The following is a 26,601-nucleotide window of genomic DNA, read 5'->3' as shown; positions in this document are numbered from 1 at the left end:
GCAATAATTTCAAACTACTGATTATGGTGGCATTGCATAACACAGTGTATTTCACTCAAAATCACTATTTTGTGGAGATTTATTCAATTTTCATTTACTTGTTAACCAAAGATTAAATATTGGTTGGATTCACCTTTCAGCATGACAAGCTGTAGTTGGGTAAGAAAGAAGTGTAAATTTATGCAAATGTATGCAAATCACCCAATGGCTTCTTGTTTTGCCCGGTTTTCAACATTTCAAAACATTTAGCTCCACTCTGCCGGGGTCAAATTTTGTAAAATTTTCACATCATGTTCTTAAAATACTATATAACACAAAGAAAATTTTGTTTGACAGTAAAGATCTTACATTTTGAAATAAGAGTCATTTCAATTAAACTTATCATGATTTTAATCCCTTCTTTTGAATGTCAGTCTTTCAACCCCTGCCATTTATGAATGAGAATAGACAATGCAACAACAAAATTGTTGCTTTTTTCTACATATACTGAGGTTTCAAATGGAAATTTTTGACTTAATTTCCATCATTGCTACCAAACTTGAGTTTTACCACTACTACCATACTACTTTAGATTCTCTGCTTATCAAAAATATGTATAGTATGAGGGGTTTTTTCCTTTAATCTTTGAAAAGAAATATTGCTTTAAAAAAGTGTGTTGGTTGACTGTCATGCCACCTTAAAATGTACTGAGGAAAACATTTTACAAAAGCGTACCAAAACTGTTCTATTTTTCGATTTTTAGATTCTTATTTATGAGAATGTATAGCAATATATTCCATTTTTGGAATTTTTTCCGGAGAACAACACACACATAGTGTTAGGCTACTTAAGTTCACAAAGGCTGAGCACACATATGCCACATTTGCATAGAAAATACGCCTGAAATATTTTCACCCTGGGACATTTAAGGTAAAGGAGTCAAGGTCATGGGTAAATTCATTACATTTTTGTTCTCCATTAACGCTCAGCCGTGAGAAGAGATCCACACCCTTATGTTGATAAGATCCACGGTCTGTTGGAGATAAAGTTACACAGCCCTGGCACTTTATTATTATTTCCTTGTGGGAACAAATTAATATATTTTCATTGTTACCTTTATTCTTATCTTTGTTTTACATCGTCGCTTTGGTAGCTTCAAATGGCTTGTGGGCAAAAGAATTTCTGTGTATCTTCAATTTGCCGATGTATTTCATAGCTGTGGGTGGGGACACACAGACATGTCCCTGTGACTGCTTACAGTAAAGTCTGCCAACACATTGAGTTAATAGGATTTTACAGAATTTACTAAAAAAATCAAATGTCAGACAGGACTGGCTGCCGCTCAGTGCAAGTGTCTGTTTATTGAGAATGGAGTCATGAAAGCCGACCATTGAAACATTTGATTTGGTGGCTGAATCAGCCGGAGATTAGATTGAGCCAAGACGCCTTATGCAGATGAAGATGACGCCTTCACTTGTCTGTGTATGTATTCAGCTTCTGAAAAATGATTGACTACGTCTGCAAACAGATTATTATCATGTTAATGTAAATATGATAATGTCGGCAACTCAACAAGCAACATATCGCCCTTTCCTGACTTCGATTACAGACTAAAATCCCCATCCCATTACAGTTCATCTAAATTTCGACAAAAGTAAAGAACAAAAAATCACTTTTGAAGTTAGATTAAAGACAAAAATCACAATTCTATCCTTGTGCTGCATGACTCTATCATGCAATAAAATGACTTACATACAACCTACTGAGATGTATTTAACCTAAACTGTCTGCAAAAATGTGCTTGCACAATTCACGCAAAATCTATTCAAGACTGGAAACAATATAAAAGTGTAATTGTCTTTTTCAGTCTTTCTATCAATCGGCATTGGCTCTGAAACAGAAGCATTGATGCTACACTACTGTCCTTTACATGACTATGTGTGCGTTTTTCAGAAGGCATAAATGATTATGACATCAGCATATGACTTGGCAATCACTGATGTACATATTCACCATATCAGCATATCAGCAACATCTCTATCTTTGTTCATAGAAAAATAAAATTTTCATGGGAAATGATGTAATGACCTCATTTGATTTCTTGCGGTATGATCAGCATTAAGGAACAATCATTGTAAACTATTGATTTTACAGATACTGGACAAAAAATATGGGCATACATGATGCTTCTCATGAATGTTAAAGTGGCGCTCCCACTTAGTAACATTTTTAAAACATTTTTTTAATGCCAATGGTCAATATTTGACGTGGCGACTGTGCGCGGATCGCGAGATATTGATAAAAACATGTCATTTCCAGAGCGTATTTTTCACATCCCGAAGTTTTACGGTCGTTTCTGATTATGACCCAAAATCCCCCGAAGGTTTGTTGTTGTGCTGACTGACGATATTCTAGGGAGTCCATAATAAGTTCGAACGACGCAATTAATTTACCTCCCACTGCGAAGATTTTATATACAGCATTATGCCTTTATCTCAAGTAAGTTTTTTTTTTAAACTTCTCCTTAGTTTTTGTTATTTTTATTATTCTCAATCAGTTGTATTATATTTTTAACCAATACCACATAAATATCAGTTTTTACGCGTAAAATATTAGCCGCCTCTGATGACTACATTTTGTCGTCTGCCACACAGTTAGGTGTGGTTCACCGCGTGGTATGGGTCTATGCATACCACGTGGCGGCCGCTATGTATCAACCGCACATAACTGTGTAAGTCACCTAAGCGAATTCCACCAGAAATCAAACTTTTACTTTTTTGAGGACATGTTTTTATCGATATCTCACGATCCGCGCACAGTTGCCATGTCAAATATCGACCGTTGGCATTAAAAAAACGTGTTTTAAAAATGTTACCAGGTGGGAGTGCCTCTTTAAGGCAATGAGACTTACAACATTAAGTGTAGCTGGGGATCAATTTTTAGAAGTTCAGATCAAACTGATTTGAAAATTGGCTACAATACATTTCTTAATATATAAAAACAAAAATTATATAGACCTTCAGATTTAAACCAAGTCACGTGACTAACAAACCATATTTTCCCACCAAAATCACATACTGAATGTAATAAAATTTTCCGACCTCCAGACAAAAATTGTATTCAAAGTAAAGGTCATTTGATGTAAAATAATATTGAAGCTTGTTTAACAAACATTGACTTATTTTAAATTATTAAAAGTTAATAATGGCATTAACTTTATGTGAAGAAGTTGAAATTTTATCTATTTTAAATGTATGGATTTTGACAGCAAATGTCATTTTTCAGTTAATATGACTGTGTCTGTCAACATTTCTCACATATTGTATCTGTTGAGATACCTGTGTGTACAAACAATAAGTTAACTACTTGAGGTATATAGCGATTCATTACACTGATCTCTGCCTAACCCAATTAAATACCCAAAATGCAAATGACGTCTCCATATTTTCATAAATCTAATAACGAGATTCAGCCAAATTAATTTTTCTCTCGCATTGACAATATTCCATTCAGACAATGTGAGTCATCTAATAATACTGAAACAGACAGCGCTATTAATAGGCTTTGGGATTAGGCGGCTAGCAAAATCAATTAGCCTTACTCTCTACCCTTCCCTGTGTAACATGTATGACTGTGTGGCAAGTTGTTTAAATGTCAAATACCTGTATATGTTACAACCTCAGGAAATGTCAAGTTTGTTCAACGCAAACTCACAGTGAACCTGGTGAACCCACAATTACCACGCCTGCACATTTTATTCTTCAGTATTTCAATCCTACATTTCTGGTTCACGGTAATTAAAGAATGACATTTTGAGTACTTACACAAAAAGAGCATCAATGCCCGCTTAGAAATTACATTGGATTGTATTTTAAAGAGTGAAGTTGATGTAATTGAAATTCATGTATTGCATACGACGTACTATTTTCATCTTGATCATCTTTATGCAACTCTCAGTATTTATCTGTACTCTATAGCTTGAGTTTTATATATATATATATATATATATATATATATATATATATATATATATATATATATATATATATATATATATATATATATATATATATATATATTACACAGTCTGCAGGTCCATATTCTAACATAGTTTCTCATGAAGAAGTTATAAAATATATGCCAAAATTGATAATGCATATGATCAAAAGTGTAGAATATACTCAAGTTAGTAAGAGCAGCTGAGAACTAGTAGGTTCATTCTCATTGCTGTCAGACTTCCACCATTAATCATAAAAACATAAATATTTGTCTGCATATTTTTGACAAGACGTTCGGAAATTACTTAAATACAGTAATAGTGGAAGTTGGTACTTTTATTACTAATGTTCTGATTACAAATCAGCAGGTCAAAGGATCCTGATCTAAGTTTGCAGTAACAAGTCATCGTTGATGACACAGTCCCCGCTTGTCCATTTTGTTATAATCTTTGGTGTCTAGGTAGCTGTGGTCTAGGTACCTATGGAATGACATTGATGCAACGGGTGCATCAGGCCTGTGACTTGCATAATAAAGTAATCTGAGGAACGTTCAATAAAATTGACCCATCTCTGCCGGTAATGACCATTGAAGGAACTTTTGATTACATCACACATAACGATGCCCTCACTGCCTCTAGTGTCATGATGGCACATACTATACACATGGTTTGGTAGAATTTTAGAAATGGTATGGGATCGGGTATGTTGTTGTAATCAGCCATTTCAGATCATATAATGAAACAAATTAATGTGTACAAGAATGCAGCCATCTCACGTTTAAACAAAATCGGTCCATTGAAGGACAGTGACCTATGTTTATGTTTCAAAGACATAAAAAAATCACACCAAAATTGAAATCAAATGGCTGTCTATTGACCATATGGATCATAGCACAAAATTAGTAGACATGCATATGTATGCCATAGTACTTTATCTTTGTACCAAGTCTCAACAAAATTGGATAAGGAATATTTGCATATGATTAAGCCTCAAAGACATGAAGAAATCCAAAAATGACCATCTGGCAGCAATATTGGGGAAAAATGACAATATGGCAACCATATTGGAACATGTCACAAAGTACATTGACATGTATATGTATGCCACAGTGCATGATCTTTGTGCCAAGTTTGGACAAAATCGGTGTAATGACCTTTGAATTACGCTTCAAAGACAAGCAAAATTCCAACAAAATGGCAGTTCTGCAGCCAGATTGGCTCCTATCACAAGGTTAATTGATACATGCATATGTATGCCATAGTGCTTTGCCTTTGTGCCATGTTTGAACAAAATCGGTTCAAGGATGTTTGAGTTATGGTTCAAAGACATGAAAAAATCGCAAACAAAATGGCCGCCTCACGCCCATATTTGATCGTATCGCAATATAATGCGACATGCAGATGTAGGCCATAGTGTTATGCCTTTGTGCCAAGTTTGAACAGAATCGGTTCAAGGATGTTTGAGTTAATGGTTTAAGACACGAAAAATCGCAAACAAAATGGCCGTCTCACGCCCATTTTGGATTGTATCGCGAAATAATTTGACATGCATATGTAGGCCATAGTGTTATGCTTTTGTGCCAAGTTTGAACAGAATCTGTTCAAGGATGTCTGAGTTGCGGTTCAAAGACATGAAAAATTGCAAACAAAATGGCCGCCTCACACCCATATTGGATCGTATCGCAATATAATTTGACATGCAGATGTAGGCCATAGTGTTATGCCTTGAACTGAATCGGTTCAAGGATGTTTGAGTTATGGTTCAAAGACATGAAAAATCGCAAAATATGGCCACCTTGTGGCCATATTGAATCGTATCACAAAATAAATCGGACGGACGCACGGGACCCAATCTATAAGTCCCCGCCGGACTTCGTCCACGGGGACTAATAAAAACACTATGCACACATTTTTCCCCAAAGTTACATTGACATTAAATGTTATTTTTACATTGCTATATTTAGTAACAAAGCTACGATCGCTACTGGTGCTTCTATCGTGTATTATAATCGCTTTTGTTGTGTGCTGTCCACAAGCTGGACTCTATAGGTATGGTTTATCAACTACTGATTCACGGTATGTTGCATGTCAAACAATATATACCGGTATGTGGCTTCTACACTGATAATAAATTACCCTAAAAAATGTTGACACTGAGCACAATCTTCAAATGCACTGAAAAATAATGACTGAAGACAGTACTCTAAAGATCTAAGTACCGAGGAGGATGCCAGACATGCATTTGTTACGCCTTGAGGGGTGACAGCTGACTCCTGGGGTATGCATGTATTTAGTATACTTTCTTGTCAACTGACCGGTATGTGATGTTGACGACTGTTGACATTGCACACCCAATGAATGTCTCGCAGACTGACTGGCTCAGGCGTAGGATAAATATGACAACGGTTGAAATCCTCTCAACTCCTCACACCTCTGTAATGAGCCGGCGACTAAAGATATTCAGACAACTACAATGTTGACAAGATTTCACCGTAGACACCCCGACAGTAGCCGGGAAGACGTCTATGTTTTCATGCATAGAGTCTAGACAGCAAACCCCACAATATTACTGGTTAGTCGTTTTGATGAATAAACAGATAAAAAATTCCATGCTAGCTGATGGAACTTGTAAAACAAACAAAATCCCCATTTGTAATCTTGTATGGAATTTACAGACTATCTAAGGTCACAGAGAAATTGGATCAGTGTTGAGGAGACAAGCCCATGTAATGTTAATATTGGTTACCACGGTAGTAAAGACTTTAAGCTATCACGTGCAAGAAAGTGGAAAAGATACAACAAAACCACTGATTTTGCAAAGATTTGGGGAAATCAATGCAGAATAAGTAAATGGAAAAATATATGTCACACACATGTTGACTTTTGGGCAGCGAATAAGAGGGTCATTCATGCAAGCATGGCTGTGAGTTGCAGAACTCATAATTTAAATTGCTGATTGCCATATTTGCTGATACTGGCATACTGATCCAGTTCACATTTCTAGGAAAGAAACACACGTAGGAGATAAATGATTGATTTCAGCACGTCAATTATTGACGTCGGATTCTAAACTTAACAGGCGCTGACACTCATTAAGAACAATCAACACGCAAACGATGACGAAGCAATGTCACATTATGACCCAAAATACTGAGATCTCTTTAACAATTTTGATGCGTATCCATCATTTTCATATGTAAATGTTGCCATGGTGATTGACGTCTTCATCAGGCTTCAAGTGATGTGAGCTGGCATCAGTGTTACGAGTCTCTGACGTCAAGTTACAGAGACCCCTGTTGCCATGGTAACTGCAGGATTCATTGACTGGGCTTTCACAATGAAGAGCTATGTGTGTACATAAAGTTGTATGGAAATCATAGGGATGACCCCAGCACTCTCAACCTACATTTTCAACTTGTTTACAATTTTATGGTATGGAATCTATAACATGACGCAGAAAACTCGAGCATCCCACAAAAAATGGGACTAACACTCAACAATTAAGCACACCTATCTACTATATCAATTTCTTGAAACAAAAGAGGGCTGAATTTAAACGCGTAATTGGCAAGTCAAGTCTAGTTATTCAAATTTGTTTTACAATACAACACCCCTACGATATATCACATATCTTTTATTCCATCTTATTCTATTTTACAAATTTATTAAAAAATCTTGAGTTAATCATTTACACAACAGAAGCTGGGTTTTTGTGACTGTCTCCATTTATCTTATTTCTGAATATTTACAGTCATTTGACTATTTGTTATGATAATACCATTCTCAAGAGAGGGGTGTGAAGGATCCGATGGAGGGAATCACTGGTTGGGTTGACAAAAGACACAGCTGTGTCATTGAGTTTGTATAAAAACACATTCATGTTCATTTTACTACGAGAAACGCATGCTGCTCAGGGAGAAATTCACCATGGATATTCAGTGAATCTAATGAACAGACAAAATGTGTGAGCCACATCTGGTTGCATACAAAATACTTGCTCTACGGAGAGCTTGCTAGGTTCTGTGTATAACCATTGCAAGGTACGCACACATTGATACTCAACCTGAATGACACATGCACTGATAAAACTTTGGAAAGAATTGAAGGTTTTTGAAAGATTCAACCACAGTTTGGGTTGAGTGACCATGATACAACAGCACAGATGAGAATGTTGTATCATTATACTAAGGGTTATACCATTCCTCGATGACCTTTGACCTGATAGCTTGGAAAACCTTATTTCCAGGGTTGTGCGTATACAGGGATTAATGAGAAGCCAAGTTGTTTTCATATGTACTTTAGACACATCTGTTATCTTTTTCTTCATCAAGAGTTTAATAATTGAAGTCACCTTTAATAACTACATAACTGACCAAGAAGCAGCTGACATGTAAACTAGTAACAATGCATAATTGTATAACCAACAATCCAGTAATGATATAACAAATTTGGGGGTCAACTTATTCATATGTAATTGCAGATATGAAAATATAGAAAACATGTCTGCTTTCAAATTCAAATTCAAATAACAATTGTGACATGAAAATTCTGATGGAGTGAATTTTGTGGGGTCGACCATGCTTTATCCAGATTTGTATAAAAACCTGTAACAATATTTTGAGGATGTGGAAAATTTTATTGACATTGAGATAAGACTTGAGAATTAAACACAATATAAGAAGGTGGGGTGGTTTTTTTACATATACAACATGTATAAATTTGAGTCTGTACACTTCTGACTTTGTTTGCTGTTCTTGTCGTTGCAAACATTATCAAAATATCACAGCTATATTGTTTATATCACATCTCTATTGCATGAATAACTCTGTGACTGCATGTTTACAGCAAACAACCCAATCTGTTGATTTATTTGCGTAATCATACTTGTCCAAATGACGTTATCAATAACAAAATCTGTTCCAAATATATAACCATTTTAGGTATTGGTAAAATTTACAAATGTAAACAGATCAGCGTTTTTTCATTTGATGCATACATTTTCTTTTTGTCTTCAACAAATTTGTCAAGCCTTAAATTTTCATCCTCCAAGTGGAAACTTACAAACATGCAAACATGACTTGAGAGTAACTGTATGTCTTGGTCAGTAAACAGATGAAAACATAAAACAGAAATTAAGATTTGAAGAGAAATATAATAGTTTTGTGCGAGTTTATTTAAACCATGAAGTTAGATCTGATCATATACAACCCTTTTGAGTTCCTGAATTACATACTGATTGTTCTACAATGACTGCATGTATTTTCACGGACTATGAACCCTTGGTAAGCATTAGTATTTTGAGTGATCAAAGTCTGTATTCACTATAATTGCAATGTATGTACTTTGGTGCTAGGGAGGGATTACATATCCTGCTTGTTAAAAAAACCCCACAATATTTCATATGGGAAACTGTTTTTGTTTTTTATTGGAAATCTGGACCAAAGAAATTCACATACAAAATATTATTTGATCATGAGCAAGTCCAAACAAAATAACTGAGCATAATGATCAAGCTTTCATCAGGTTGAGACAACAAAACTCAACATGGGACCTCTTGTTGTGGTCTGCCATATTGCTGTGGTAGATGAGAGTGCGAAAGGACATTGAACGGACCATGGGTTCAAATGTTCAGTGTATAACAATACACACGGCAATTGTATGGTTTCAATAATAGACACAAGAGCGCTCAGACAGTTAGTGACAGCTGTCACTTATTTTTGGAACAAATATGGTGGTGGTGCAACACAAATTAAAAGGTATAAGCACACATATACTGTTCTCAGTGTAACAAGCGGTGGGTTAACTCTGCATAACCTATGGAGGGTTAACTTGCATGAAAAAGGGGCAACATATTTGACAGCGACCTGTTGGAAAATGTAGACAATGAAAAAATAATTTTTTGCTCCTAATTGGCAAACAATTGAATTATCATTTAGAAATGAAGTTGTGGTCATCTGATAAGGAGAATCATGAAACTAAATTACTGAGGTTGCATGGCAGAGTTTGAACATGGTAAACAAAATACGTATTTTTTACCTCTTCCCTTCCACATAATTTATATTAATTTAATTTTGTATAGCTGCAGGCTTAAAATGGGTTATGATAAACATCTGTTGTGATTGTTATAACAGCTGTCTGGTTGTGGTTATTCTGTTGTCATTGTTATTCTATTTGACCAAAATTTCGAGTTGATTCTGCTGGAAGCCACTTTATCCCTACTTTTCTAGTTTGCCGTAATTTCTACTTGTCATCAAAATTCAGCTGGTGAGAGTGGCGATGATTTCACAGACTGCAAAACACTCATTTGTTTGAGGTTTCCAGAATGATGTTGACTTTGGCAAAAATTTACAAGCAGTACTTTATTGGCCCTATATTTGTGCACTGATCTTCTGTACATGACCATATCAATCACATGTAACAAAGACAAATGACCTGGCAACAAATACCTGCAAACATATAATGTGAAAAATTGTCTGTACCTTCTGAGCACCAAAAAAAATGACAATTCTCAGTGCATTTGCTGCATTTAAGTCAAAGGTCAACTAAATGTTGCCATTGCAGACACCTGCATTTAAAAGATTTACAATATTTTTATTGTATTCCACTTTCGATATTTTTTTTGGGTGAGGCTTTGACCAGAGCCCTGTGCAGATAAACTTGAAGACGTTTGGAAGATTGACAAATATATGACCTTTGACACATACCAGGACCATTTTCTACCAATGTTTATATTTCGTTTTTATGATTTTCATAAAAGTTCAATTAAAATTATGTGCATTTCAAGTTATCAATGTGTGAAACTTTCTTGATTCATTACAAATACTTATCTTTCTTATTTACAACACACTGCACCATAATCCTTGTCACTGTGTACACAAGTCTCCTATTACCATAAAAATATTGCATTTTGAAATCAGACATGGTTCTCATCATTTGGTAATATTTTATGATGGAAACATCATTGGCAGCAAAATGAGCATTTTGCAAAGTTTGCCTTTATTTATAATCTTGGAGCTGATTGGAATTGAATTATAACAATATCATGTATGAATTGAGTATTCGACAGGGGCTGTAAATATATTTTGTCATGCATTATTGCAGCAAAATGCAGATTTTTGCAAACATTTTTGTATGTTTTTTAAAGTGAACTTTATGATCACATGTTTTAATTTCAACGCTGTGCATACAGTTTCTCTGTGAGGAGTTGATTTGTATTACAAGTGGATCAAGATTTGATATTTGCTCAATGGTGGAGAAAGGTGGTAAACATGTAAAGTGCTTATGGAAGAACTCTGAATGATACGACACTACTGTTAATACGAATTCATGTTCAACAGAGATGCTTTCCACCTATCTCAAGGAAAACTTAATAGAAAAGCAACAGTACTTGTGTGACTTTGCTGCGGGGGTGAACGTGAGCGAAAGATCGCCATCAAAAGATGTCAAAATGATAAATTACTTGCCAAGGCACTTGCGAAAAATAAAACTCCTCAGCTCTCATTCCAAGAATAAATTGCAAGATGCACACATACACACACAAGAAGTATCATCAACTGGCAAGGTTGCAGATAACTAGAAGATAACTCACAGCTTGTTTATAGGAAAACAGTAACTTACAGCTTTACTTTCTCATTCTGTACAATGATAGTTCACAAGAAAGTGATACATGATGATTTTAAGTTTCATGTGGACAGTTTCCATGACAACCAGGGTTGTCATGTTCACAACAAAATCTGGCTCATTAGTTTAAGGCAGAGTTGGCAGTCTTTGAAGTCCATCAAGGTAACACCGGTGATGTTGAAACCAAATACATGTAATATTATTCTGTGTTTTTATTAAGGCCAATAAGCAGGTAAATGTTACCAGGGTTCCCCAGTCATTTTACCCAGGATTCCCCAGTCATTTTACCCAGGGTTCCCCTCTGTGTATCCATGCAATCAGATTAGGGGACAGCTGAAATGTTTACCAGGGGTAACCAAATCATTTGCCGACATTCCAAAACCTTAGCAACAAACACTATCATTGATATGCTGCAATTCATTTTTTTTGACAAACAAAAGGTAGCAGAAAAGTCTTCTTTCAGTATCAATTCGACTACAAGATGTTAACACAGCAATCTTGATTCTTGAATTCTTTATGGTTTTGTTGGAAACATTCTGTTTACTAATATCTATTCACCACACTAAAGAAAGTTGCTCTGAATAGTCCTTATCACATAATTTATAATCTATGAATTTATGAACATATTTCAATATCATGCACTATTAAAGTAAGAGTCATTTTACATGAATAGTTTCAGATTTTCTATTCATTTGTATGCATATTTTTTTACTGTTCTTAGTTTTAAAGTTGTTTTTTAAATATTGAGTTCAACAGAATAATTTTAATCAGTCTGGAGGGAAGATGAGCAGCAGGACAAACACCAACATGAGCATGAAGGTGCAAAGGACTCCCTATCTATTATGTGCATTTGCTATTTAAATTGGATACGCATTATCTCTGGAATAGTCCACGTCAATTCTCTGTCATTCAAACGTAAATTAAAAAGTGAAATATGTGCATTTCTGATGAATTATAAAACATCTTCAACAAGTCAAGAAATGATTTTACTAATGGTGATACGCCATTGTATTTAGACTACAATACAACTACTTAAAGCAGACACTTTGTGACCTATTAAAATGATCAAGGCATCCCTGTTTAAAGGAACAAAATCATCAAAGGAGCAAGGTGCGATTTGGATAGAAAGTTACTTGTTCATTCAAAAGACACCTCTCTACCCTAGATACGTTTGCTATTCCTGGGGATGGCTGTTACAATAAGGGCTTTCTCTTGTTTTATTTTGTTTAGCATATGAAGGGGTGAGGAATGGTTAAACATTGATGCACAAAAATGAAAGAAAAATTACATCTCCAATCACATTAATTATCATGAAGTGGAGACGCTGCAAAGAGTCCCTCTATCTTCTCCAAGTATAGCCCTTAATTCATCTACAAGCAAAGTACCCACTCTATATTCCTACAGCTCTCCTAGAGCCTCATAAAATGGTGAAAAGTCCTCTAGCATATGATTTATATTTTATTGAAGGCACCTGTAGAATTTAGAATTAACTTATTATGTAATACCTCCACACCGTTGATCTGATTTAGCCATGTAATTGCAAACTGTTCTCAAAATATCGTCAATATTGAGACAAAACTTTAGCAATTTTAAAAATTCCCTAAACTATCTGGTTCAGAAGTCTTGATACAGAGTAAGCTGTGGATGTGGTAAATGCATCATACAAACAGGAACAGACTTTCACAACTAAGAAATCAGGTTTATTTGTAGAATGTCGTTTCATGATACTATAACACATTTTTGTAGAAGTCAATGCATACTTGTTTCAACATGCTGAACTACACATCAACTAAAATAACACAGTATTTTTATATCCATATGAAATACCACTTGTTGATTCAATAACTTGAGAGAGATTATCAATGAATATTGCAACATTTTTTTAAATATTAACCATGTTAAAGGAGCCTTGGAAATTGTGTTAGGGATTAAAAACTAGTATCACATCCAATCATGTTACAGAATATATAGCCTAGTTGTCATGAAGACATGCACAGATTTTCATAACAAAATACTTCCTAGTATTCATTTCTCTCTTTCACATGTGCCTATCATCAACAGTCACCTCATGGTGAGGTGGATATTTCTTTCATGTGACACAATCATGTAGTCTTTACACCGATAATAGTCAAAGAATCATGAAGTCTAATCACTGATAATTAGAAGAAAACCAGATTTTGAAAAGGATAATACTGCTCTCTCAAATTGTAAAAATTCTAAAATCATAATCATTAGAGTTAAATGTGGCAACTTGCAACACTTGCGCAAATCTCAGCTATTATAAAAGAAATTAAGAAATAGATAAGTAATAACTATAATATACAGAGTTCGCGTTTACGCAAAAATCGTGCGTATTTACGCATTGAAATTGACTCTTTACGCATTTTTTTCATCGCTATGCGTTTTCTATACGCAAAGGATAACACCGAAAGCACTCCCCACGACTGAGCTTAGGCGACAACCAGACGAAATTTGTAGCAACACATTTCTGTCAATCACTCATGTTCTGTGGAAAGTTTCGGATTCTCTGGGCGTTGTCTGAAAAATCGGCATCGTAGTCCACACGTTCTCACGTTAGGCACGTTATCATGTCAGCTGTGCCTATGAATTACGTTGCTAATTTTCAGGCGAGCGATAGTTTCTGAAAGTGAGTGATTGACGTCGACAGAAATGTTTCGACAAATTATATAAATGCCGACCGTGCACGATCATCGCGTCTCGCTGTTCCCAAATTTTGATCAAGCACACATGCAGCATGGCGTCGAAGCAGACAAATCTGTTTTCTTTCAACTTTGCTCTACGAGTCCGTGAAAAAAATGATTCATCGGTAGAGCTCGTCGGAATCCTGATAAATTTTGAACACTGCAGAAGTGTCTGGATGGTAACTGGTCGTTCAGGCACCAAGTTGTTTCGGCCCAAGTCGTTTCGGCCTCTCAATTTCCGGTCCCAAGTCACTTCGGCACTGCAACCCAAGACGTTTCGGCATCTGTGTTTCGATTTTTTTTTCAAACTATTCAGTAATTGACTGATCCGTCATATTCGTAAGCGTGACCTTTGCGTTCTGACCAGTACTTTATGTGCATTTTGTGTGAATTTTGCCGTGCTGTTTCGTCACCGCTTTCAAACTTTTGCCGTGTCGGCGGCTATTGATATCCAGGTGCCGCCAACTAAGCTGTTCGTGCAAAAAGGTGTTCGTGCGAAGTTCTTCAGCAGGCGGGCAAATTTTAAAACTAATCAGCGGGCGGGGAGAAAATATCGATATTTACTGTGGGCGGGGAAGAAATTTCAATACTTTCAGCGGGCGGGGAGAAAATTTTTGACAGTGGGCACCGGAAAATACGTAGAGGGAGGGGAAAGCGGCGTGCTTGATAGAACTTGAGGAGAAATTAAGCGCCTAACTTAGAGGGGAGCAATGTTCCAAGTACACTGCTAACTGCTCGCACGGTTTTGCGTTGTTCTGGGGTGCCTAGTGGGCATCTAGTTGGCAATGGAAAATTTCAGTAGTGGGGAGAGGGCAGCGGGGAGCTTGAATTGTTGTGGGGAGTGGGGAGCGGGCAGACTGTAGATACCGGAGGGCAGTGGGCATCAAAATTCAGTGGGAGGGTATATTTTCAGCGTATGCCAGTGGGAGGGCAGTTACGAACAGCTCTCTTTTCCCTCCAAATTTTAGGTCAGGGTCAAAAATAAGAAAAATCGGTATATCAGCCTTCAAAACATGTTTTGTGATGATTTTGCGAAATTGATGAAATTTACCAGTTGGCGGCACCTGGATATCGATAAACTTGTGTCACAGATTTCAAAATGACATGAAGTTTTTTCTTACGGTCTCTTCCCATGTTCTCACAGAGATTAAAGCATGTAAGTGAATGTTAGATGACACTATACTTTTCAGTACTTTGATTTGTAACATTACGCTCCAGCACTAGTTCCCACAGGTAGCCTTCAGCGGTGCCGAAACGTCTTGGGTTGCGGTGCCGAAACGTCGGACTTGGAGCCTGAAATTCAAAGGCCGAAACGTCTTGGGCCGAAACGACTTGGTGCCCAAAACGTCCAGAAACCGTCTGGATAAGCTGCCATAACTCTAACTTTTGGGTTGCCCAATGTGTTTTGACGGTCGCATGTATAACCTTCGCTGTTACGTTTCAACATAATTCAAGTTGTTCGTGAAACTGTTTTCATTAAAATAATGTTACATAGTACAATCCGAATAGGTAGTGTAGGTTTATTCAACGGCACATTGTATTTTGCTGTCAGTTTTTTCATCAATCGAGTGCGGAAGTGAAATTACGCACTCAAATCCAGCCATTACGCAATTTTAGCAGACTAATGCGTATGCCGTACGTGAGGAGAAAAAAGTCACCGCAAACACTGATATATATATATAAATATATATATAATTGGTTTATATATAATTGGTTTATATATATATATATATATATATATATATATATATATATATATATATGCATATAAATATATGATTTGTTTTATCTTAATATTGGATCACATGAAACATGTAGTCTCCTTACTTTATCACTTTATCAATTGAAGTCATGAAAATTACTAAGAATACACTAGAACACAAAGGAGTTAATAGTGTTTACCTTGAATCTTGTTAATGATCACAAAATGTCAGGGGTTACAATAGACTGGACTTCTGAAAAGTTGAACCACAAAAGAGAGTTTTTATTAGTTTCTTGTAAAAAAACACAAATTTCAAAATGTCCATATGGATACATATGATGTAGTGAAATAATATGATGAATATGATTTCTAAAAATGTAAAAATGTCAAAAGAATTTTTAAAAGTCCTTTGCAGTGCTAAGGCTTGGCCTAATATTAGTTTTTGTGCATGTCTTGGAAGTAGTATTAATTGTCATTTTTTGTGAGCATTAATCATCGCACACTTTGCTCTAAAAAAATATTTGAAAATTTGTGAACCACGCGATGGTGATGAATAAATTATAATTGAGGGTGTTTTTTTTCCACTGTGGGCGGCATGGGTGGAATGGTAGTAAAGGCTTGGATTTTATAGCATGTATCTCACTGATCATTGTACCCACGTATCATCATAGAAATACGTAAGGTCTTTGAAAAACACTCATTCAATCATGTCACAAGTAAATTTTACACAATCAAACATTGGTTCTGTTTTCAATACATTGAACTTATAACAACAATGTGATTCTAGTCTGCTCTGGTCTTCCACTCTGGAACAAATTAGTATTTAGCAATTACTAGTATTATATATTATGATAACCTTTGGACTTCACTGCAGAGAATGCCAAGTTCAATAATGTGCAAAGATCATGCCACTTTTTCACGTTCTACTGATATCTTGAGAATAAGATGTCCCTGGAAAAGGAGCTGATCATAAAAGCCTTGCAAGGAACATCCTTGATTTTGAAAAGGATAGCAACATTCCCTTGGTCCAGTAACTGAAGGAAACTGCTTGATTTTTGGGGTCATAATATTTTCTTCAAACACCGATTGATATATTTAGAAAAACAGGGTTATTATATTTATCTTTATCAGATATTATATTACCATGCCCTGCCTGTCGCATTTTGATTGGTCGAGCTGAACCCTGTGACTGCCCACAAATACACAGTAATGTTTGTTTACATGCCTGTGAATATGAATAATAAGATTAACATCTCAAAGCATCATAACTTTACAGCTGAAATGTAAATCATAATCAATCACAAAATAAAATGGAGCACTTATGGGCCAAGTTGAGATACTTTTTTTCTGAAAACATCTCTGGATTTGCCAAATTTTTACTGCGTGTGTGACAGTGTGCCACATATTGCTCAGTTCTGGGGCCCAGTTGTCCTTCGTTTGTGAAATTTGACGGTTTTCTTTGGTTCATTGATAATATAATGGAAATAAGACTCCTCTCTGACCATTAACGTTCATTTATGGGCGCGGGCTCGAGGAAAGCCAAATTAACGGGCTCGGCAAGCTTCACCCGTTAATTTTTGGCTTTCCTCTCGCCCTTGCCCATAAATAAACTTTAATGGTAAGCGCTTCGCCCGTTATTTCTATAATAAAATAATTTTCCACACATAATCGTAACTTACGAGAAGCTAAGACATCTATGATATTAAATATTTCATTTTCCACTGTTGGAGACTATTGATAGTTTAAAGAACAAACGAAACAAACCAAAATCACTACGTTTCACCTCAGAACCACTCATCAAAATAAAACTTTAGTTTATCTATGCTCAAATTATGATTTGAACTTCTTTCATACACATGACTTGTTGAGATATGTTGTGGTTTCTGTTATAGTTTAGTGTGAATTCAGTACCATCATTGAAGCAGCGGTACAGTATAAATCTTCCTGAACAAATCAAGTTTGGTTGCCATATGTTTTAAGTATCTGCGACCCCTTACTTTCAGATTATGCCAACTGTGTTCTGAATGTAACACTCAGGTACGATATCACCCTTTCAGGGCTAAACCTATATACTACAATCTGGCTTTGTTCAGAGAAGTCAAGCCCTGAAAAGGTAATAATATTAAAGACCACACTAGAAGTTGAACAGGTACATGTCCTGAAACAGTTTGTTTCCTATTACATTTGTGATGATCTCGTAATTTGTGACGCACTGTCGACAGAAAGTAAGCTTGGTAAGGCCATAATTCACATCATGACCTTGTTGTTTGCCAAAACTTTTTTGAGTAATACAACCTAGCCACAACTTGGAAGAAAAGCAAAAGTGCATTTCTAGAGAAAAAGATATTTTTTTAAACCGAAAATATAAAGTTTCACTTTATATGGTTTCTTTGCTTACATAACCATACAGAATCAACTTGGAGCACTTGAGAAAAATGGTTTGACAAAGAGCTTTACACTTTGCACACAAGCTGCACCATAAAGAAGTAGAATCAAACTACAAACATGACATGTCACTGAAGTTAAATCTACCAGCCTTCTACTGGACTGTGACTTACATGCATCTTCAGACAGAAAATAAAATATTCGATGAAACCAGCCAATGATATGTGAAATATGCATGCTTTTGAATCAAAGTCAAAGCTAGGAATGTCCATGCCAAATGTCAAATCTTATTATGTGAGTATTTTCATGAAAGGTCAAAACTGTTTTACTGTGGTATGTTACCACTTACTTCATAAACAAAGAAAAAAACAAACAAATCCTTAAATTAACATTTTAGACAGCGTCTCAAGATAATTGTCGGAGCAGGACTCATCATCTTATGAATAGCCATAAAAAACTTACCATAGAGCTATTGAGACTCTGCCAACAGTCACTATGTAGTATGGTACCTAGAAAGTGATCAAAATAGTCCCTGTACACACGAGACTGAAATAATTTCTCCAGCTCGGAGAGTCAGTCATCAGTCACAGTCTGCCATACAGACGGATACCTGATCACCTCAATGAAATTACTCGAGATGCCAAATCATCAAGTCATTACAAGTGCAATGAGAGATCAATTTGTGATAAAAAAGATTCATAGTTTTAATCTGGTGATGGAGGGACAAAACAATGCCTACCTGACAAAAAAGCCATTCAGAGAATCAAGAAAATCAAGGTCAGATTAAGTTAAAAGAGATCAGGATGATTTAGATAAAGCTTGGAGGAAATCATTGAAAGGCTTTTTCCATCCTACACAGAACTTCTCATACTATTGTCACTCTGAATCTTTGGGAAGATTATCCACAGAGATTTCTCACACCAACTCAAATCATTCCAATGATTATGAAGTTCAGCAGTTTTCATATTTGTTAGTTGGCGTATCTGACAAGACATCTCTTCATCTTGTCAGTTTTGTGTGGGCAGAGCCGCCCAGACCAGTGAATGCAACTCCTGGGGGTGTATACAGCATGTGGATGACAGGTGGTTACGATGTAAAAGAAAATTACCATTGAATTTATTGCTTATTTTCAAAAACATACAGAAGGCTATAGCAATCAATTACAGTACAAGTGGAAAAAACCCAAACCCAATCACCAATATCAAGTCATACATATCGTTGGTAAGACATAATTGTGCAAATAGCCCTGAACCATTGCAAGTATAAGTTCTGAATTTCATCTGTCATTTTTTCAAAGCAAAAAGTACATTCACAATCCTACACTCTTGACATTTTCAAGATGCTTTGAACTTTATGCAGTACTCTCAGCAAGAAAACCAACGAGAGGGCAATTTGAAAATGCCACAAGTTCACAGCTGACGTGTAGTACAACCACACACTACAAACCATGGCTATGCTTATGCTTTTGTCAATGCATGATGTCACAATTTTCCTTACAAATTTATGAACAGAATAAAAAAGCAAATTTCAGAATATCAACCATAGGAGTAATGCAGAATGTAAAAGAAAGTGTGTTCTATGGGTTTGTTATGATAGAGAATGGCATATTGTCTTTTTTACTTTTTAAACTGTATCAAAGGTAAATAAATAAATAGTATGTAGTACTCAGGAAGGCACTGTGGTGGTAAGGTTCTTTATGGGTGACAAATTTTTCAGTCAGGCAAAAATTAGTGAATAGCTGTTCATTTCTCTGATACATGTCCAGGCTATGAGTGAATACACTGTGTACACAATATCAAATACAGTATGTCTGTCCTTTTGTGGTAAAGTAACATGTGCATCAGCTGACTTTGAACATTTCATCATCTCCTCAGAAAGATTGACAACAGGTTATGATATTTCAAATACATGTATATAAAGATCTTTTGTCACCACAAACTGGAAATAAAATTCTTCCATTTTTATATTATTTTTGCAAAACAGAATTCTTTCATGCCTGAAGATGTTTTTATCTGTGTGTGCCCTACTCATTAAATTACAAATTACAATAGAAATTTTTCTGAATGAATTAATCTTTTCCATGATGAAAACATGCTTATTTATGTCTTTCAATGAAACCTATGATGTTAGGGAGATATCACTATTATAGTATTTGTCAGTTTCATGGTCAGAAAGAAAAACAAAATATTTGTGAATATGAGAGCTACCATAAATAACAAAGGCTACAAAACAGACTCTGACTTACAATGGCTCACTGAAGCTGTGAACAATGTGTGTCTTTTTGAAGCAATAACTACAAGGCTGTGATGCAAAAACGGTAAATCATTGTGAGACAATCAACATGATATGGCAACATTATCAGTATTGAGCAGAGATGGACTTTCGTACAGAGTTGACAAAAGAAGTGTTTTTCAGCTTTCTGAAATTCCATTCCATCTCTCTGAAATCGATACACCTAAAAGAACAATGGTCCGCCAATCCTTCATGCCAGACAGGGGCAGTCTACAAAGCTGCTCATAAGCCGGTCGTTCCTGCCAAAAGCTGTTCATATGTGATTTCGGGGGAGTCTAAGGAAATGAATAAGGAAATTTTATTCAACTGCTCATGGGGGACCTTGGAAAAGGCAGAAAGTTATTAATGCATTCAATTTCAGGGATTTTGCTGATGGGCATGAGAAAAAGCATAAGGGCAAAGAGATGGCTTTGAGAACTTTAGATTTCCCGGCCAGGAGTGGGAAGAAGGAAATTTATTCGCAATAAATGGGAAAATATTTCAATTGTAGTGGGAGGGCAGCTAAGAACTGCTATTAAATTTTCCCCTCCGATGTTAATTATATTCATAATTTAAACAGATAAGCAAAAACAACAAAAGCAAAATGCTAAGAATTTCTCTTCTGAAATGGCAAAAAAATATCAGTTGAAACTTATTGAAATGAACAAATAAATAAATAAGAAATTAAGAAAGAAAGAATTAAAAAAAAATAAAAAATAGGAAATAAATCAATAAATACACACATAAATGAGTAATTAAATAAAGAAGGAGAAAGAGTTTTACAATCAGTAAAATTTATTTGTTTGACCCTTATCCTGCCAAGTTCATATGCCACGTACCATCATCAGGTCAAGTTGGTTAAAACCAGTGAGGCATTACATATATGTTCTATGTTTAGCATTTTAACAAACATTTGAAAATTCAAAAGCCCCTGGATACAAAGTTACTGTAAACAAGACTTTTAAATGACCAAGCCTGCTGTGTAACATACCAAGCTGAGATGGTGGTAATACATGATTGTATGACTTTTTAGTGACTTGGCAGATGAAGAAGTGATAGGTATGGCTCTAACCCATTGTTATCCATGGTGATTGTGGACGTGTTTACAAAGAACTGAGCTGAACAGGTATTAAACTTATATATTCTGAAAAAATATATAGAAAATGAGAGCACAAAAAATTGCATTCTGTTATTTATTCTGCCAACTGCCAAGGTCAAGAAACATCACTGAAATATAAATTGACATCACTTTTTATTTCATACTTTGAAATTTTCAAGCACTGAAAGTCTGCTGAACTTTTGAAAGTTTCTGAAACTGCATCCAGTCTATCATATATGTAGCATGACAAAAAAAAGATAAATATTTGCAATACCAAGACACAGAAAGTTGAAGTTTTCAGCGCTGAAATAACTGTTCAGTTTGCTTCAACTGTGAAACAACATGTACCTTTCGCTTGCAGAATTGTTTAGCTACATTATGAGTAGTTGAGCAAAGCCCCTGTACAAAGTGTAGGAGTGTCAGTGGACAGGGACCTGATCATGGTGAATTCCAGGCCAGGGCATGAAATAAACACAATACCCCCCACTCTGTTCAAAACAAATTCAAGAAAGCTTCCTCACAGTTCAACAAATGTACAGCCAGATAGCCTATCAGTGTATTTTAGTAGCTGATATTTGTTTGATCATCACTCCGGGGAGGTATGACTATCACCAGCTGATTACTCACTGATGAACTTGTGTGTTCAGAAAATAGGACATCACTTTAAGTGTCCATGCATGAGCTGGACATGCAGTTGCTGTGCTTGAAGCATTTTTTTAAGTGGTTTCAAGGGATAACGTAATAATAATTACAAAAAAAGCGCAAACATATAAAAAGTGTCAGAGCGATTTCTTTCAACCAGAACAATATGTATTAAACTATTAGCGATTACAAATACAGGACTAAAGTTTGACTTGCTAATTTGGCCATAATTTGCTCAATGTGCATACAGACATTAATAATGAATCTAAAGCTCCAATGTGTAAACAGTGAACAGAAGCTGTGAAGTGTTACTCCCAGTGTGGTCACTTTTATCATCACGGAGGCTGATCTATGACGTCAATCAGAAATATCAAGGATATAACTTTTACAATAAATACAACTGGAATTAGGCTTATGCCCACTCTCACGTTGGCAAATCTGCAGAAAAACAAAGCTTTATCACAACTGATTCGTGAGAAACTCAACCCATTCCTTCAAAACTTCTAATTATTATATGGCACCACCTTGCAACTGTCTCTCCCCTGTGAGTCCTGGATACCATCTGAACTTTGACCACAATGTTTGTGACATACGCTTGCGACAAGGTTTTCATATTTTGTTATTTTGTTTTTCACCCATAAAAGTAGCTGAACGATGCCAATTTGTTTATTTATAACACATTGCAGTGGTCTGTGTTTGTTCGGTGCCACTCTATGAGTCCAGTGCATGGGTCCAGTCCAGGTTCCAGACACTGTCCACTGTGGATTCTTGCATGACTAAACTAGACATAAGTTGCTATTAAATCAGTAAGTATAGGGGTAATGCTTTAATTAAGGAGTGTCTCTGAGGCAGTACATTATCTAGTCTTATATACTTATCTGATGTTGTATCTCATCTCATGAGAAAATCCAACCATGAAATCTGAACTCCATATGACACCATTATGAAAACACCGATTTCTATTACATTTTTATGCAAAAGCTTTACAGGTGTTAAAAATCAGGAACATAATAGCTTCACATAATAAAATCAATGCAACATCATTTCCCTTCAAAGTCTACTTGAAAGCAACGGTACCATACTTACATAAGTGTATCATAAACTTAGTATGCTACAGACAGCTTACATGTCTGCAACTTGACAATAATCTGTTCACCTCAGATGTGTGATACAGTCACTGTTCCAAATTCAACACTGATGAGAGCTGTTTGCATGCAGCACATACCTACTAAAATAGTCAAATAAAATTACATTTGAAAATACTTTGCCATTGTTTTTATACAATTGTTGAAATCTTTGCCTTCAAACGATGAATTGTTCATGTCCAAATGGACGTCTTTGCATTTAACATTGTACAAAAAAATCCCCTAAAAAATATTGTTTATGTTAAGTACAGGAGATTGAAATGTGTAATTCACAAAAACCGAGCACCAGCATTTCAAAAAAGACAAGCAAAAATTCACCATTCTCCAATTTATACTATATTTAGTCTCATTAGATCAAGGTTGGTAAATTACTCTGACATTTAGGTAGGTTCATCAGTCATACTGCAGAATTCACACAGAAGCAAAAAAAACCTGCCTTTGCCCGAGTGTGAGGTCATGTTGCCAATGGCAACACGGCAAGACACCTGTCAATTGTTTTGGCCTCAGCTTCTGTTTGTCCTTTATGGGAAATGCTGACTGCATGCTAAATTACAATATTGTGCATAAATTGTAACTTTTGTTCTCAACGAATAACTGACCATAGCATTGCATAAGTACAAGTTCATATTTTGAACGGTTTGATTGTCATTCAGGTAAACTACAGCTTAAATCAAAGCACAATTAAGTCCAAAGTTTGAAATCTAGCCAGTATTCACATAAATGCTAGTTAGAAGCTACTTGATGCAGCAAAGGAGACATTGAATTTGTCATGAATAAACTGTTAAAATTTGTGCACAAATACCCCTGCAAATCTGCAACACAAGCATAGTTCATTACAAACCCTTGATATTGAGTGATATGGGTCTACACCACTGAAGATTTATTATCATTCAAGGAGAACTGTGTCTGCATGTTAATCAGGCTACCTGCTTCAACATCCATCAACCTTGCAAAACTGTCCAGGGAAGCTTGGCAGAGTTTATGTACACACTGTGATCCTCCAAAGGGTCAAAGGGCATGTCCTCAGTAAACACACTGTTTTTCAGTCTTGAAAGTGCAAGACTTGAAAACTTTTGCTGAATAGTTTCCTCTAGGAGACTTTCAACCGTCCTCTTACCAAGTCAAGAATAAAACTCAGGGGTCACCATGCAAAGGTTGGAACTAGAGAAACAAAATTACTTAACTGATATTATTATTAAAATTCAAAATGGCCTCAGAAGTGTTATCTGCTAACTCTATGAGGCGAAAATAAATTTTTGATTTTCAAAAAAAAAAAAAAAACCGTAAAATTTTTCTCACCCCAAGAGCTTTAAAATGAGAGCCCCCCAGGAGACCAGAAAAGTATCAGATAAATGTGAGAGTCTGAAAAATCTATACTTGAGGCTTGTTCTACCTTAATACTTGATTTTTCTACAACATAACATCTTGACCACCGGAGAATTTTTGTCAGTCCTTTATGTGGCAGCACACCAATTTGACAAAACCTGGGTCCTAGCATTGATCTCTGCCCAGTTAGCAAGACAAAGATGCTGCGTGGGATGAAAGCTTAGTTTTGTTAATTTACTGGAACTGAAACCAAAACCTGGACACAGTGGAACCCTAGATATTTGCAGTTTACACATTCTGAGAAAACAGTGTTGATATAAATACTGGGAAGAAAACTGAGATACTATCAGGAAAAATGAAACTGTTGTTAAAATAATGAAAGAGAAACCCAAAATGGAACATGAGAAATTATACACACCATCAAAACCAAACAAGAAAACATAAAAATTTTCCATCATGACCAGCTTCTCTGAAGACTCACTGAAATATCATGGAATAATGCTACTGTCAACTCTGTAGTGGAAAATGAATAAATGATGTAAATTGGCTCAAGAAGAAAAAACATGTCTTGATTTGTTAAAAAAACATACCCTTCTGATCTACCTCCACTATCTACATTTGCCTATGGCATAAAAGACCTTAGAATTACAATTCAAAATTTCCTAAATACGCCTTCTCGCTTCAAGAAGCGTGTGTTACTTGAAAGAAACACCCATTTTTTTTAGTGGAATGGGCCGGTACAAAAGTGAAGGCATAAAAAATTTTACACTGAGAAATATATAATTATCATGTAAGCTCATTACAAAATTGTATTGTCAAACTCTGAAGTGTCAAATGCATAAAAATATCTGCAATTTAATTTACAGATACTGTCCATATGTTGGGACTGCTTATTGCATTTGCATATAGGTTTCCTATCCCATTTGTGGTATGCAAATTGCATGACCAATACGTCCTGGGTCAACAACCTCTGTTACGACCTTTCCACATACCTAATTAGAAAGAGAATAATTAAGGTTCAGATCTATTCACATCTGCTATGCTTGCCCTGGGCAAAGAATGACCAATACATAAACAAAGCTTTCTTGACTGAGCATTGCATTTGAACTTGACATTCAACCTCTACATGGGCTTTGATTTCATGCACACTTCATTTTTCACGGCAGTTTACTAAAACTATTTTATTTTTTCCACTTTTCTTACAGGTGTCTTGGAATCAAAGTTAACGCAAAAACAATTAGTCTGCAATTTTTGCAGTGGAGTTCAGCTTCCCATATCAGCTTGTGTTTTGAACGGCACGCTGTCGGAGAATGATATCTTGATTCCAGTTTGATCTTCAGAAGTTGAAAAACATTGGATGAATATTGTCAGCGTGGACACATACACATGAGCATGTAAATATGCAAACATACTTCACATCTGGTTGGAACGTAGTGTTTGAGTTTTTTGCAGACACAAATTTCAGTAAAAATCTATTGTTATCTATCACAAACTAATTGATTTTATCATGATCTGATCACTCAGCTGCAGAATTGAATACAAACAGGCAGCATCAAGAATTTATTGTCGTAGGACAATATCCACATGACAATTTCTATAAAGGGAATGCACACGCTCTTTTCCTGTCTCTTTTGTCGGCAAAGTTGAAATATCAGGTGGAAAGATAATTTTAACCCAGTACTGCATTAAACAGGTAGATTAATTACCACTCTGCAACATCTCCTGATTTGTTA

The 26,601-nt window shown here is 35.7% G+C and overlaps 1 long non-coding RNA gene across 1 annotated transcript in view; it reads right to left on the bottom strand.

Annotated features, from left to right (window-relative positions):
- The window catches only part of LOC139135952 (uncharacterized), a 44,638-nt gene that overhangs the window by 3,740 nt on the left and 14,297 nt on the right, over positions 1-26,601 (bottom strand). The window contains exon 2 of the long non-coding RNA XR_011553063.1: positions 16,201-16,253. This is a non-coding gene — a long non-coding RNA (uncharacterized lncRNA). The remainder of the gene's footprint in view (positions 1-16,200; positions 16,254-26,601) is intronic.

The sequence above is a fragment of the Ptychodera flava genome, chromosome 6 (assembly GCF_041260155.1).
Source record: "Ptychodera flava strain L36383 chromosome 6, AS_Pfla_20210202, whole genome shotgun sequence".
In the NCBI taxonomy this organism is placed as follows: Eukaryota; Metazoa; Hemichordata; class Enteropneusta; family Ptychoderidae; genus Ptychodera; species Ptychodera flava.
Note: the sequence above shows the minus strand (reverse complement) of the source record. Positions and strands in the feature narration are given on the sequence as shown.